This window comes from Aethalodelphis obliquidens, unplaced genomic scaffold, assembly GCF_003676395.1.
Source record: "Aethalodelphis obliquidens isolate GAN/ISIS:26980383/991018 unplaced genomic scaffold, ASM367639v1 scaffold48, whole genome shotgun sequence".
Classification (NCBI taxonomy): domain Eukaryota; kingdom Metazoa; phylum Chordata; class Mammalia; order Artiodactyla; family Delphinidae; genus Aethalodelphis; species Aethalodelphis obliquidens.
The window spans coordinates 2,130,899-2,143,842 of record NW_020837992.1 but is presented as its reverse complement, the minus strand read 5'-3'; positions in this window follow the sequence as shown (position 1 = coordinate 2,143,842).

Sequence of the window (12,944 nt, the reverse complement as noted above, 5' to 3'; positions counted from 1 at the left end):
ACTCTTCCACCTCTCCACCCAGCTCTGTGGACCACATCTTTTTTTCTGGGGTTTCCAGTTGGGTTCAGCTATACCCGTGGGAGTTTGGAGGGTGGCGGGAGAGAGAGATTGGGGTATTTTTCACCCGAGCTCACTTCCAGCTGGGCTGGATTGGCAATGGCTGCCTGCTTCCTGAAGGTCACAGCTCCTGTCAGATGGCTTTTGCCTGTAGCTACAGCTCTGGCAGTGTAGCTTCCACTAACCACTCTTCCCCTTACCCCATCAAGCCTAGGAGCTTCCCACTGCTATTAGTCTTAGGATGCTTTGCTGATTTCCCATAACCCTGCTTACATCTTTTAAATAGTCCCTTCATTAAACTTCCTTCAGTTCCTCCTTTTGAGTATGCCATCTCTTTTCTGATAGCATCATGATTGATACAGTAGCATAATGAATATTTGTAGAATGAATTATGTGAAACCATCACACACAAATTTTCACAGAACAAGACAGAACTTGGTGTTTGAGTGATGCTCAGGTTGAGTGATGCTGAAGAGTAGAGTGCGAGGGGGCACTAGAGAGAAATAAGACTAGAGAGATGGCAGGGACCAGATCATGAAGGACCCTGTAGGCCATGAGTTATGTTCCTATAGGTCTAGTTCCCTGAGAAACAGACTCTGAGATCGATATTTATATGCAGGAAGTTATTGGGGAGATCTCTAGACCACTTAGGATCAACACCTTCGAGACGCAAAGGAAGCGAGAACAAGCAGAGGAGAAATCTGAAGTGCAATGAAGCTGCAAAGGAGGCCCGAGCCATTCCATGGGGAGCTGTGGACCTTTAAGAATACTACAAAACTGTCCTACCTTGAGGCTGCAGGGTAGAAGTCCACGGTCTCTGCCACTTTAAATGTCACACAGTACTCAGGAGAGGGCACAGCCCATGTCCTCCCTTGAGGCTACAGGGTAGAAGTTCATGGTCTCTGCCACTTTAAATGTCACACAGTACTCAGGAGAGGGCACAGCCCATGTCCTCGGCCCCAAGGCTGGAGCCGGAGCTGGAAGACCTTGGAGCCTGCGTTCTTCAGCAGAGAGTTACTTTTTTCTCCTTCACCTTCTGGTGCCAGAACCAATTCTGGATATGCTTCATCATTTAGCATCATGAAGACCTAGAAAGTGGAATGAGAAGCTGGGAAAAAGATCTCTGCTGCTTCCTCTTTTCTTTCCTAAGAGAGGTGATCCCTGGGCAGCAGCTCAGGCTTTTAGAGACAGACTTGGAGTTGGAAAGACTTTTTAAAGCACCCCGTTTAAGCCCCTCTCTTTCAGCAGAGGACACTGTGATCCAGAGAGGAAAGGTGGCCACACAGCTAGTTAGAGGCCAGGACAAGACTAACACCCATGTTCCTGATCCCCAGGCCAGTTTTCCTTTCTTAATTATTCCCTTTGGCCCTCTGAGCTGAGAGGAGGCTGGCAGATGGGCTCCTTCATCTCTTCCAGCCATGGGGTCTGGCATAGCCTCATGTATGGAACCCCCATCCAATGTCAGGCACTAGAAAGGAGTCTGTGGCAGCTCATGTCATCAATCCCATGGTCCTGGGATGCTAGGATGTGAGAATAGCTTAAGAAGCACAGCTTGCTGAACCAGAAGCTAAGGTGAGGGATGCCGGCCAGGGCAGGTAAGGGGAGAGGCAGCCTGAGGATGTTACCAAGTGCTCACAAATTGAGGGTTGGGGGACGGGGCACCAGCTGGGCCAGGGTTTCCCTGTGGGGTAACTTTTCCCTCCCCAGACACAGGGGAGGAGGACCTTTCGCTGGACAACACTGCAAGCTGGATCCAGAAGAGCCAACTGCAGCAGGAAGAGAAGGGTGTGGCAGAGCAGAGAATGAGGGCTTTGGGCATCTAGAGAAGGTATCTGTCTTTGGTGGGCCTGGAGAGCTGAGTGAGATTGGAGACAATCTCAGAAGGTCAGGCTGGCCCAAGGAGGTGGAAGATTTGTGCCATTTGTGGCTTTCAATTGTCAGCTGTTGGCTGCAGGTCCTGTACTTCTTGAGATTGTATTCAGGAGAGCTTGTGTTCAGGAGAGCTCTGTGTGCTGTCTCTGGTGTGTGTGGTCCTAACAGATGTTTCTGAGTAATGCAGAAGAATCTGTAAGTCATAGGCCTGTTCCGTGGGCCAAGCCACTGGACGAGAGGGACAAAGGTTTTCATGTCAGCATTTGGATAGAGGAAAAATGTGGCAGAGGCTAGGTGGATGCTTTCCCTGATGCTGGAACCCTGGGGGAAAAGAGACTGGGGTAGATGTGAACCTATAGGTCAAGCCTGTGACTGCCTTTCCTTCTCTCCCTCTTGAACCTGTACTATGTCCAGACTTGCAGGGCCTGACTGTGGGACCTACCATTGTGTCCTTTGGAAACAGGAGCCCCTGATCCTCATGCTCAAGGACGAGATGGGGGGAGGGAGAGTGACTGGTGTACTGCTGTGATTAAGTGGTGAGTCTGAGTGGTCACTACCTCTTTCCCTTCCCTAGACTGTGAACCTGGTAGGCAGAAAGGGCAGACTGCCAACACAGTGGGAGGACAAGAGCATGGGTGACAGAGCGCTGACACTGCAGGGCAGGAGTAGGCAGATGGGCAGGGAAGGTGTGGTGTCTAGCAGGGAGCTCAAGACGCTCATTCTCAGCAGGTTCAGTGGGACAGTAAGGTGGAGGCTTTCCGAGAGATGCTCATCCCTGTGTCTTATCCCTCCCTGGCCACACACAACAAGGGACTCGAGCAAGAGGGCTGCACTCAGGCCTAGTGGCCCACGTGCCCCAGCTTGTCCTTAAGTATCTTACTGTCCAGGAAACGTGCAGTTCCTGGTGAGGAGCCCCCAGCTGCCCACCCACATTCTAGAATTGGGAGAATACACCCATCTCCTTGGGGTGAAGTGCTGATTCAGCTGAAAGAGGTCTAATGTTCGCCACAGTGCTTGGGGCACAGTGGAGTAAACTGCAGCCCTTATTAGTCTCTAATTTATAGGAAGAGCATGGTCTTGGGGCCAGACACAGCTGAATTAAAATTCAGACTCTGCCCCTTAGCCAGGCTATGTGTCGGGGCAGGTCATTTTTCTTCTTAAAACCTCAGCACCTCATGTGAAAATAGTGATGTCAGTGGCTATGTTTTGCAGAGTTATTGTGAGGTTATATCACAATATATATATCACATATTATATCACAATGTATATATCACATATTATATCACCAGTCCAGTCCTCTTGGGCAGCAGTCCCCAAACTTTTTGGCACCAGGGACGGGTTTTGTGGAAGACAATTTTTCCACGGATGGGGCTGGGGGATGGTTCAGGCAGTAATGCAAGTGATGGGGAGTGATGGGGAGTAGTAGCAAGTGAAGCTTCGCTCGCTTGCCTGCCGCTGACCTCCTGCTGTGCGGCCCAGTTCCTAACAGGCCACCGACCAGTCCTGGTCCATGGCCCGGGGTTTGGGGACCCCTGATCTGGTGGCTAAGACTCCACACTCCCAGTGCAGGGGGCCTGGGTTCAATCCCTGGTCAGGGAACTAGATCCCACATGCCGCAACTAAGAGTTCGCAGCCCACAACTAAAGACCCCACATGCCACAACTAAAGATCCCATAGGCCACAGCTAAAGATCCCGCATGCCGCAATGAAGATCCCACAAGCGGTAACGAAGATCCTGTGCCGCAACTAAGACCTGGCACAGCCAAATAAATAAATATTTAAAAAAAGAAAGCCCCTCTTAGAACTTATTTTCCAATGGCAGTTGATATAAAATAACATATAAAAACACAAGAGAATAAATTAATACCAGAAAGAGGTAAGTGCATGGAAAACAAGATGGAAGACAATAAAATGAAAGGTGTCATTTTAAATTAGGTGGTAAGGAAATAACTCTATGAGGAATAACTCTATGACATTTGAGCAGAAAAATGAATAATAAAATTTAATCAACTATACAAAGTTGGAGAGCTACAGAGAGGGCAAGGGAGATTGGATGTTCTAGGCAGTAGGAGCAGCAAAAGCTCTAAATGGGAACAAACTTGGCATGTTTATGAAACAAGAAAGTAAAGGTAGCTGAAGCCCAGAAAGCAAGGGAGAGAGTTCGAAGGTGAGGTAGGAAAAGAAGTTAGGATCAGTTTATGGGCTGTGAAGGCCAGGGTAAGGATTTTAGATTTTATTATTAGTGCAGTGAGAAAACACTGGAGCAGAGGAATAATATATTTAACTTATGTTATGAAAAGGTCACTGCCTGCTGGGTAGACAATGGGTCATAAAGGAGCCATAGAAGAAGCAGAGAGATGTACTGAAGAACTGTAGTGATACAGCAGAGATGGAGCAGAATAGATGGAATCAGGTTAGATTTTGTAGATTGAATTAATACAATTTGCTTGTAATTTGGATATGGGTGTGCTGAGGAAGGGAGCATTGAGAATGATTCCTAGGTTTTGGCTTGGGCAGCTGAGTCCCTGATGAGGGGACTTTACTGAGATGAGGGAGATGGGAAAGGAACAAGTTTGACAAAGAACTCAAGACTTCTGGTTTCCAGTCTGGTTTGTAAGACTTCTGGTTTGTAAGAAGCTTGGAAGTTGCCACTCCATCCTAACAACAAGTAAAACACTGAACAGACTGAAAAATAAACAGATCCATCAGAGAAGTGAGGTCACAGAGCAAACTACTGCCCCTAAAATTGGAGAGAGAGATAGGCCAATACAGAGCAGAAACCTGCAGGAGCCATTGCCAGGGTATGAAAACCTGAACTGTAACTGATGAACTGCTGGAGGCTCAGTGTGGACAAGTTTGAGGGCTAGAAACTCCAGGGGTACCCAGTCATAGGGGACCCCCACACTTTTATGAGTTTTACCTCCAGTAGCTTGGCCATTTCTCACAGTAAATATTGAAGAAAAATCCCCTCTTGCTTCCAGTAGGGGTGGGGGAAAAGGAACCATTTTGAACTATGCCAGAACATTCTGTTCTTCTTAACAAGGCTTGCCCTAAAGAGAAGTTATTTTACCAGAGTCTAAACTATTGGGGTTTGTTTTTTAGAGACCAACTAACCTGGGGGAAGGGAAACACCCAACTCCAGCCCACTCTGGCCATCCTGTGCCACCTAAGGGGTGGCTAGGGGAGGACTGAGAAGCACTTGCGAATTTCACAGTCCAGAGGCACAGGCTCATTAAAAGACTGACACCTAATCACAGGACTACAGAACAGTTCCTCTCCCCACACCACATCATCACACTACTAAAGGCCTATTTACCATAGTTCCCTTTACCCAGTATATCATGTCTTCATCAGACAAAAATTGAGGGAATCTGTTGCCAGTAGACCTGCCTTTAAAGAAATGTTAAAAAAAAAAGTTCTTCAGAGAGAAGGAAAATGATATAGGTCAGACATTCAGACTTACAGTATGAAAAAAAAAAGAGCACCAGAGAAGGAATAGTGAAGTTAAATAAAGAGTTTTATTTATCTTATTTTTAATTGATCTCACAATAATAGTTTCTTCAAAATAATAATAGCAATCATTTATTCAACTATGTATTCTTACATATGTATAAATATATGTATATATAATTTATATGTTTATGTATAATTGAAATAAATGACAGCAATGATATAAGGAACGAGAGGAAGGAATAAGGATTATTTTGCTATTATAAGGTACTTGTATTACCCATGAAGCAGTACAGTTGACCCAAGGGTTAGGGGTGACGATCCTCCATGCAGTTGAAAATCTGCATATAACTTTACAGTCCTCCCTCCATATGTATGCAGATCTGCATCCACGGATTCAACTACTGTGGATCATGTAATACTGTAGTATGTATTTATTGAAAAAAATCCACATATAAATGGACCAGTGCAGTCCAGACCCATGTTGTTCAAAGGTCAACTGTATAGTGTTATTTGAAGGTGGACTTAGATTATTTATAAACATATATTGCAAACTCTAGAAAAAACACTAAAAACATGTTTTTTAAGAAATACAACTGATATGATAAAAAAGGAAAGAAAATGGAATCGCTCCTCGGCCTTTTGGCTAAGATCATGTGTAGGAAAGAAAATGGAATAATATAAAATGTTCATTTAAAACCACAAAAGGCAGAAAAAGAGTGGAAGACAAAAATAGGAACAAAGAACAGGGCAACCAATAGAAAACTGTAACAAATTAGGTAGATACTAATCCAACTATACCCATAATCACTTAAATATCAATTATCTAAATATACCAATTAAAAGACAGATATTGTCAAAATGGATCAAAAAAAGAACCCAACTATATGTTGTATACAAGAAACCCACTTTAAGTACAAAGACACATATAGTTTAAAGTACGTGGATAGACAAAGATATACCATGCTAATACTAATTAAAGAAAGCAAGAGTAGCTATTTTAATTTCAGATGAGCAGATTTCAGAGCAAAGGAAGTTATCAAATATAAAGAGGGGGGCTTCCCTGGTGGCGCAGTGGTTTAGAGTCTGCCTGCCGATGCAGAGGACACGGGTTCGTGACCTGGTCCGGGAGGATCCCGCGTGACGCGGAGCGGCTGGGCCCGTGAGCCATGGCCGCTGAGCCTGCGCATCCGGAGCCTGTGCTCCGCAACGGGAGAGGCCGCAACAGTGAGAGGCCCGTGTACCGCAAAAAAAAAAAAAAAAAAAAAAAAAAAAAAATATATAAAGAGGGGCATTCCATAATGACAATAGGGTCAATTCTCCAAGAAGACATAATAATTTTTAATGTGTATCTGCCCAACAACAGAGTGTAAAAATACACAAGGCAAAACCAGATAGAACTTCAAGGAGAAATAGATGAATCTGCTATTATAGTTGGAAACTTCAACACCCCTCTATCAGAAATGGACAGATCCAACAGGCAGAAAATCAGTAAGAACACAGTTGAACTCAACAGCATATCAATCAACTAGATATAATTGACATCTGTAGACTACTTCATTCAACAACAGCAGAATACATATTATATTCTTCTCAAGCCCACAGGGAACATTCGCCAAGATAGACCACTTTCTGGGCCATAAAACACACCTTAACATATTGAAAAGAATAGAAATCATATGCTTGCTCTTAGACCATGATAGGCTTAAAGCAGGAATCAATAACAGAAAGGTAGCAGGAAAATCCTCAAATACTTAGAGATTAAACAACACACTTCTAAATAACACATGGGTCAAAGAAGAAACCTCAAGGGAAATTTTAAAATATTTTGAACTGAAAAAATATCATTTATCAAAATTTGTGGGATACAGCAAAGCAACTGTCATGGTTAATTTTATAATATGTCAGCTTGACTGGGTTAAGGGATGCCCAGATAGCTGGTGAAACACTATTTCTGGCTGTGTCTGTGAGGGTGTTTCTGGAATAGAGTAGCATTTGAATTGGTGAACTGAGTAAAGTAGATGGACCTCCCCAAAGTGGGTGAGCATCATCCAATCTACTGAGGGCCTGAACAGAAAAAAAAGGCAGAAGAAGAGTGAATTCATTCTCTGTTTAAGCTGGGATATCCATCTTCTCCTGCCCTCAGACATTGGAGCTCCTCGTTCTTAGGCCTTCAGGCTCAGACCAGGGCTTATGCCATGGCCCCTACCTGGTCCTCAGGCCTTTGGACTCTGGCTGAATTATACCACCAGCTTTCCTGGTTCTCTAGCTTGCAGATGGAAGACTGTGGGACTTCTTGGTCTCCATAATCACGTGAGCCCATTCCTATAATAAATCTCTCTAAAAATATATGTTCTGTTTTTCTGGAGAACCCTGATTAGTACAGCAGTGCTTAGAGGAAAATTCATAGCATTGAATGTATATAATCAGAAAAGAAAAAGGATCTAAAACCAGTCATCTAAGCCACCTTAAGAAGCTAGAAAAAGAAGAGCAAATTAAATCCAAAGTAAGCAGAAGGAAAGAAATAATAAAAATATAGAATCATAAATAAATTACATTGAAAACGGGAAATCAACAAAACCAAAAGCTGGTTCTTTGAAAAAATCAGTAAAAGTGATAAGCTTCTAGCTAGGCTAACTAAGAAAAGAAGGGAGTAGACACAAATTACTAATATCAGAAATGAAAGAGGGGACATGACTACAGATCACATAGACATTAAAAGGATCATAAAGGAATATTATGAACAACTCCATGCCCACAAATCTGATAACCTTGATGAAATGGACCATTCCTTGAAATACACACTTTGCCAAAACTCACACAAGAAGAAACAGATAATCTGATAGGTCTGTGTCTATTAAAGAAATTGAATCAATAATTAATAACCTTTCAAAATAGCAAGCACCATGCTCATACTGGTTCACTGGTGAATTCTGCTAAACATTTAAGGAAGAAATTATATCATTTTTCTACAATCTTTTCCAGGAGACAGAAGCAGAGGGACTGCTTCCCAACTTATTCTACCAGGGCATTTCCCTAATACCAAAACCAGACAAAGACATTACAAGAAAAGAAGACAACGGATCAATATTTCTCATGAACATAGATGCAAAAATTGTCAACAAAATATTAGCACCAACAATGTCTATAAAGAATTAATTAATTGGGGCTTACCTGGTGGCACAGTGGTTGAGGGTCTGCCTGCCGATACAGGGGACGCGGGTTCGTGCCCCAGTCCAGGAAGATCCCACATGCCGCGGAGCGGCTGGGCCTGTGAGCCATGGCCGCTGAGCCTGTGCGTCCAGAGCCTGTGCTCCACAACGGGAGAGGCCACAACAGTGAGAGGCCCGCGTACCGCAAAAAAAAAAAAAAAAAAAGAATTAATTAATTAATTATAGAATTATACCATGATTTAGTGGGATTTATCCCACATATTCAAGGCTGGTTCAACATTTGAAAATCAATTAATGTGAAATCATCCCCCAGTATCCATGGGGTACTGGTCCTAGGACTTGCCACGGGCACAAAAACCCTCGGTTGCACAAGTCCCATAATCGATCCTCTGTATCCACGGGTTCTGTATCTATGTATTCAATCAACTGCAAGTTATTTTGTGGATATGGACAAATTGATTCTAAAGTTTATATGGAGAGGCAAAAGACCCAGAACAGCCAACACAATACTGAAGGAAAAGAACCAAGTCAGAGGATTGACACTACCTACCTCAAGACTTACTATAAATGTACACTAATCAGGATAGTGCGATATTACTGAAAGAATAGATAAATAGACCCACATGAATTTTGTCAACTGATCTCCAAAAAGGAGCAAAGGCAATACAATGGAGAAAAGGTAGTCTTTTCAACAAACGGTACTAGAACAGCTGGACATCCACATGCAAAAAAATGAATTTAGACTCAGACCTTATACCTTCACAAAAGTTAACTCAAAATGGATCACAGAACTAAATATAAAATTATAAAATTCCTGGAATATAACATTTTCCTAGGAGAAAATTTAGATGACCTTGGATATGGTGATGACTTTTGGATACAACACCAAAGCCATGATCCATGAAAAAAAGAAAAGAACTCTTAAAACTCAACCTGATTAAAAAATGGGCAGGGGATTTCCCTGGTGGTCCAGTGGGTAAGACTCTGTGCTCCCAATGTGGAGGCCCACGTTCGATCCCTCGTCAGGGAACTAGATCACACACTCACGTCGCTACTAAGAAGCCCGCATGCCGCAACTAAAAAAAGATCCCGCATGCCACAACTAAGAAGTCCACGTGCCGGTGCCGCAACTAAAAGAAGATCCTGTGTGCCGCAACTAAGACACGGTGCAGCCAAAATAAATAATAAAATAAAATAATAAATAAAAAATAAATATTTTAAAAAATGGGCAAAAGATCTGAACAGACACCTCACCAAAGAAGATATACAGATGGCAGATAAGCATATGAAAAGATGCACTACATCATATGTCATCAGGGAAATGCAAATTAAAACAATAAGAGATACCACTACACACCAGAAAACTGACACCACAAAATGCTGATAAGGATATGAAGCAACAGGAACTCTCATCTATTGCTGGTGGGAATGCAAAATGGTACAGTCATTTTTTTTTTAATATTTATTTATTTAGGCTGTGCCAGATCTTCGTTGCGGCATGTGGACTTCTTCGTTGCAGCATGCATGTGGAATCTAGTTCCCCGACCAGGGATTGAACCCAGGCCCCCTACATTGGGAGCGTGAGGTCTTACCCACTGCACAACCAGGGAAGTCCCAGTGCAGTCCCAGTCACTTTGGAAGACAGTTTGGTGGTTTCTTACAAAACTAAACATATTCTTAGGGTACAGACCAGTAATCATGCTCCTTGGTATTTATCCAAAGGAACTGAGAACTTATGTTCACACAAAAACCTCCACACAGATGTTTATAGAAGATTCACTGACAATTGCCAAAACTTGGAAGCAACCAAGACGTCCTTTAGTAGGTAAGTTGATAAATAAACATTGTCTGATACATCCAAACAATGGAATACTATTTAGCGCTAAAATGAAATGAGCTATCAAGCCATGAAAAGACATGGAGGGAAACTAAACACTTATTACTAGGTAAGAGAAGCCAACATGAAGAGACTACTCACTGTATGATTCCAACTTTATGACATTCTGGAAAAGGCAAAACAGTGGAGACAGTGCAAAGATCAGTGTTTGCCAGGGGTTGGGGGAAGGGCAGGATGAATGGAGCACAGAGGATTTTTAAAGCAATGAAGCTATTCTGATACTATAATGATGGATACATGACATTATATATTTGTCAAAATCCATAGAATATACAACATAGGAGTGAACCCTAAGGTAAACTATGGACTTTCAGTGATAATGATGTGTCATTGTATGTTTACCAATTTTAACAAAAGTACCACTCTGGTGGGGATGTTGATAATGGAGGAGGCTATGCCTGTGGGGGGGCAGGGGGGTATGTGGGAAATTCCTGTACCTTTCGTTCAATATTGCTGTGAACCTAAAAAAACCTAAAAAAATTTTAATACATTTTTTAAAGAGTGTATTAAAATTAATAAAGATATTCACTTCTGACTTAAAAAGAAACTGGGTTCTGGCCTGGCATGAGGTGGACTTCAGATTCCATTTACAGAGCACTGAGGGTGGAGATATTGGGGAATAAACTTTTCTTCTTCCTCCTATAAAGATTTATTGCCAAACAGAACAGTTGTTCTCTTTTTGGAAGCACCCATAGCTTGAACTCTGACTTCTATAACAAGTTATCTAACTTCCCTTAAAAAAAAAAAGGTCCTGTTGGACTAGGGGGTAGAGACGGTAAACAGGGAAAAAACTGCATTGAAAATCCCATCAGGTTTTTGTCTAATGTTCTTAAAGGGCTTTAATTTGAACTTCATCAAGAATATTAGCATCCAACCCACAAAAGATGATCAAAATAATTAGAATTGGAAAGTCAGAGAATTGAGAAGAAACCAACCTGTTCTTTTCATATGGTTTTTCTTTGTTGCTTTTTCCTTTATGCAATGTTTTCCTGTTTTTGAAGAGAAGCAACTGTGGATTTTCTTTATCAAAGTGATTTTGAATGGCTGGGTTTGGTTTTAGAAATAGTTTTGTAAGTCTTTTCAGTTTGAAATGATACTTCCTTCCCTAACCCCTTCCAACACAAATGGGGTTTGAACATTCTCTGCTGTTAAGGAGTGGAATTAGTTAGGACCCTTGTAATCAACAAAAATGTTTTGGGATAGCACAAGCAAAAGGGCTGTCTTTGGGACTTTACCGGTGGCCCAGTGGTTAAGACTCCGTGCTTCCAATGCAGGGGACGCGGGTTTGATCCCTGGTAGGGGAACTAAGATCCCACATGCCACGTGGCCAAAAAAAAAAGGTTGTCTTCTATAAAGGTCCAAGGCTATTTAACAGAATGAGAGGAATTTAATGCAACATGTTCTGGAAACAAGTTGGATGCAGAGAGCATTATCTTTGACTTGTTTCTGAACCTCTTTTTTATTATTCAATCTGCAGCCAACTACCATGGTTTAGGAGACAATGGCCCTGTAATACACGTCTATTCTCGTCAATAGATGTATCAGACTATGGAGGCCAATTAATTCCTACTTCAAATTCTTAGGAAAGGAGTCTAATTGGGTTCAGTTTGGATCAGGACATATAGAGCAATCAACTGTGGCAGGGGGACAGGGTGCACCACGTGCATGGGTTTCTCTTTCTGCAAACTTGTGGTTGACGAGTAGAGGCAAACTGGACTAGCTGTGTAATTTGTGGGGCCCTGTGCAAAATGAAAATGCAGGGCTCCCTTGTTCAAAAATTAAGACTTTCAAGATGGCAACAGCAGGACATTAAACCAAGTGTGGGGCCCTTCTAAGTGTGGGGTCCTATGTGACTGCACAAGTCTCATGCCCTGAAGCTGCTCCACGCTCTGGTCCTGGAGGAAGAGCCTCCAAAAGGAGTTTTTAGACTCCATATGTTGGAAATAGAACCAGTGTTTCCTGTTTTTTGGAGATCGTAACTTTAGATTGACTTATGTTTTCCACCATTTTTCTAGTTCCTTATCGCCTCTTCAGATCCAGATCTTCAGAACTTTATGTGGAATTGCTTGAATGTAAGTTAGTTGTATTTTTAAAAGTCTTTCGTCCTTTCCTTTTATTGTTAGGCAATGATCTTCTGGAAGGTTGTGCAAAATTTGATTCGGGTTAACCACCTTCATGAGAAGAGGTGTAGGAGAAGATAATGTCCTTTTTCTTTCTTTTTTCTTCTTTTTTCGGCTGTGCTGCCCAGCATGCGGGATCTTAGTTCCCCAACCAGGGATCAAACCCGTGTCCCCTGCAGTGGAAGCGTGAGTCTTAACCACTGGACGGCCAGGGAAGTCCCTGTCCTTTTTCTTTTTAACTTTTTATCTTGAACTAATTTTAGACTTACAGAAAAGTTGCAAAGATAGGCTTAAGAGTTTCCATATACCTCTCCTCCGTCTTCCCCTAATGTTACCATCTTACATAACTACAGTACAATTATCAGAACCCAAAAA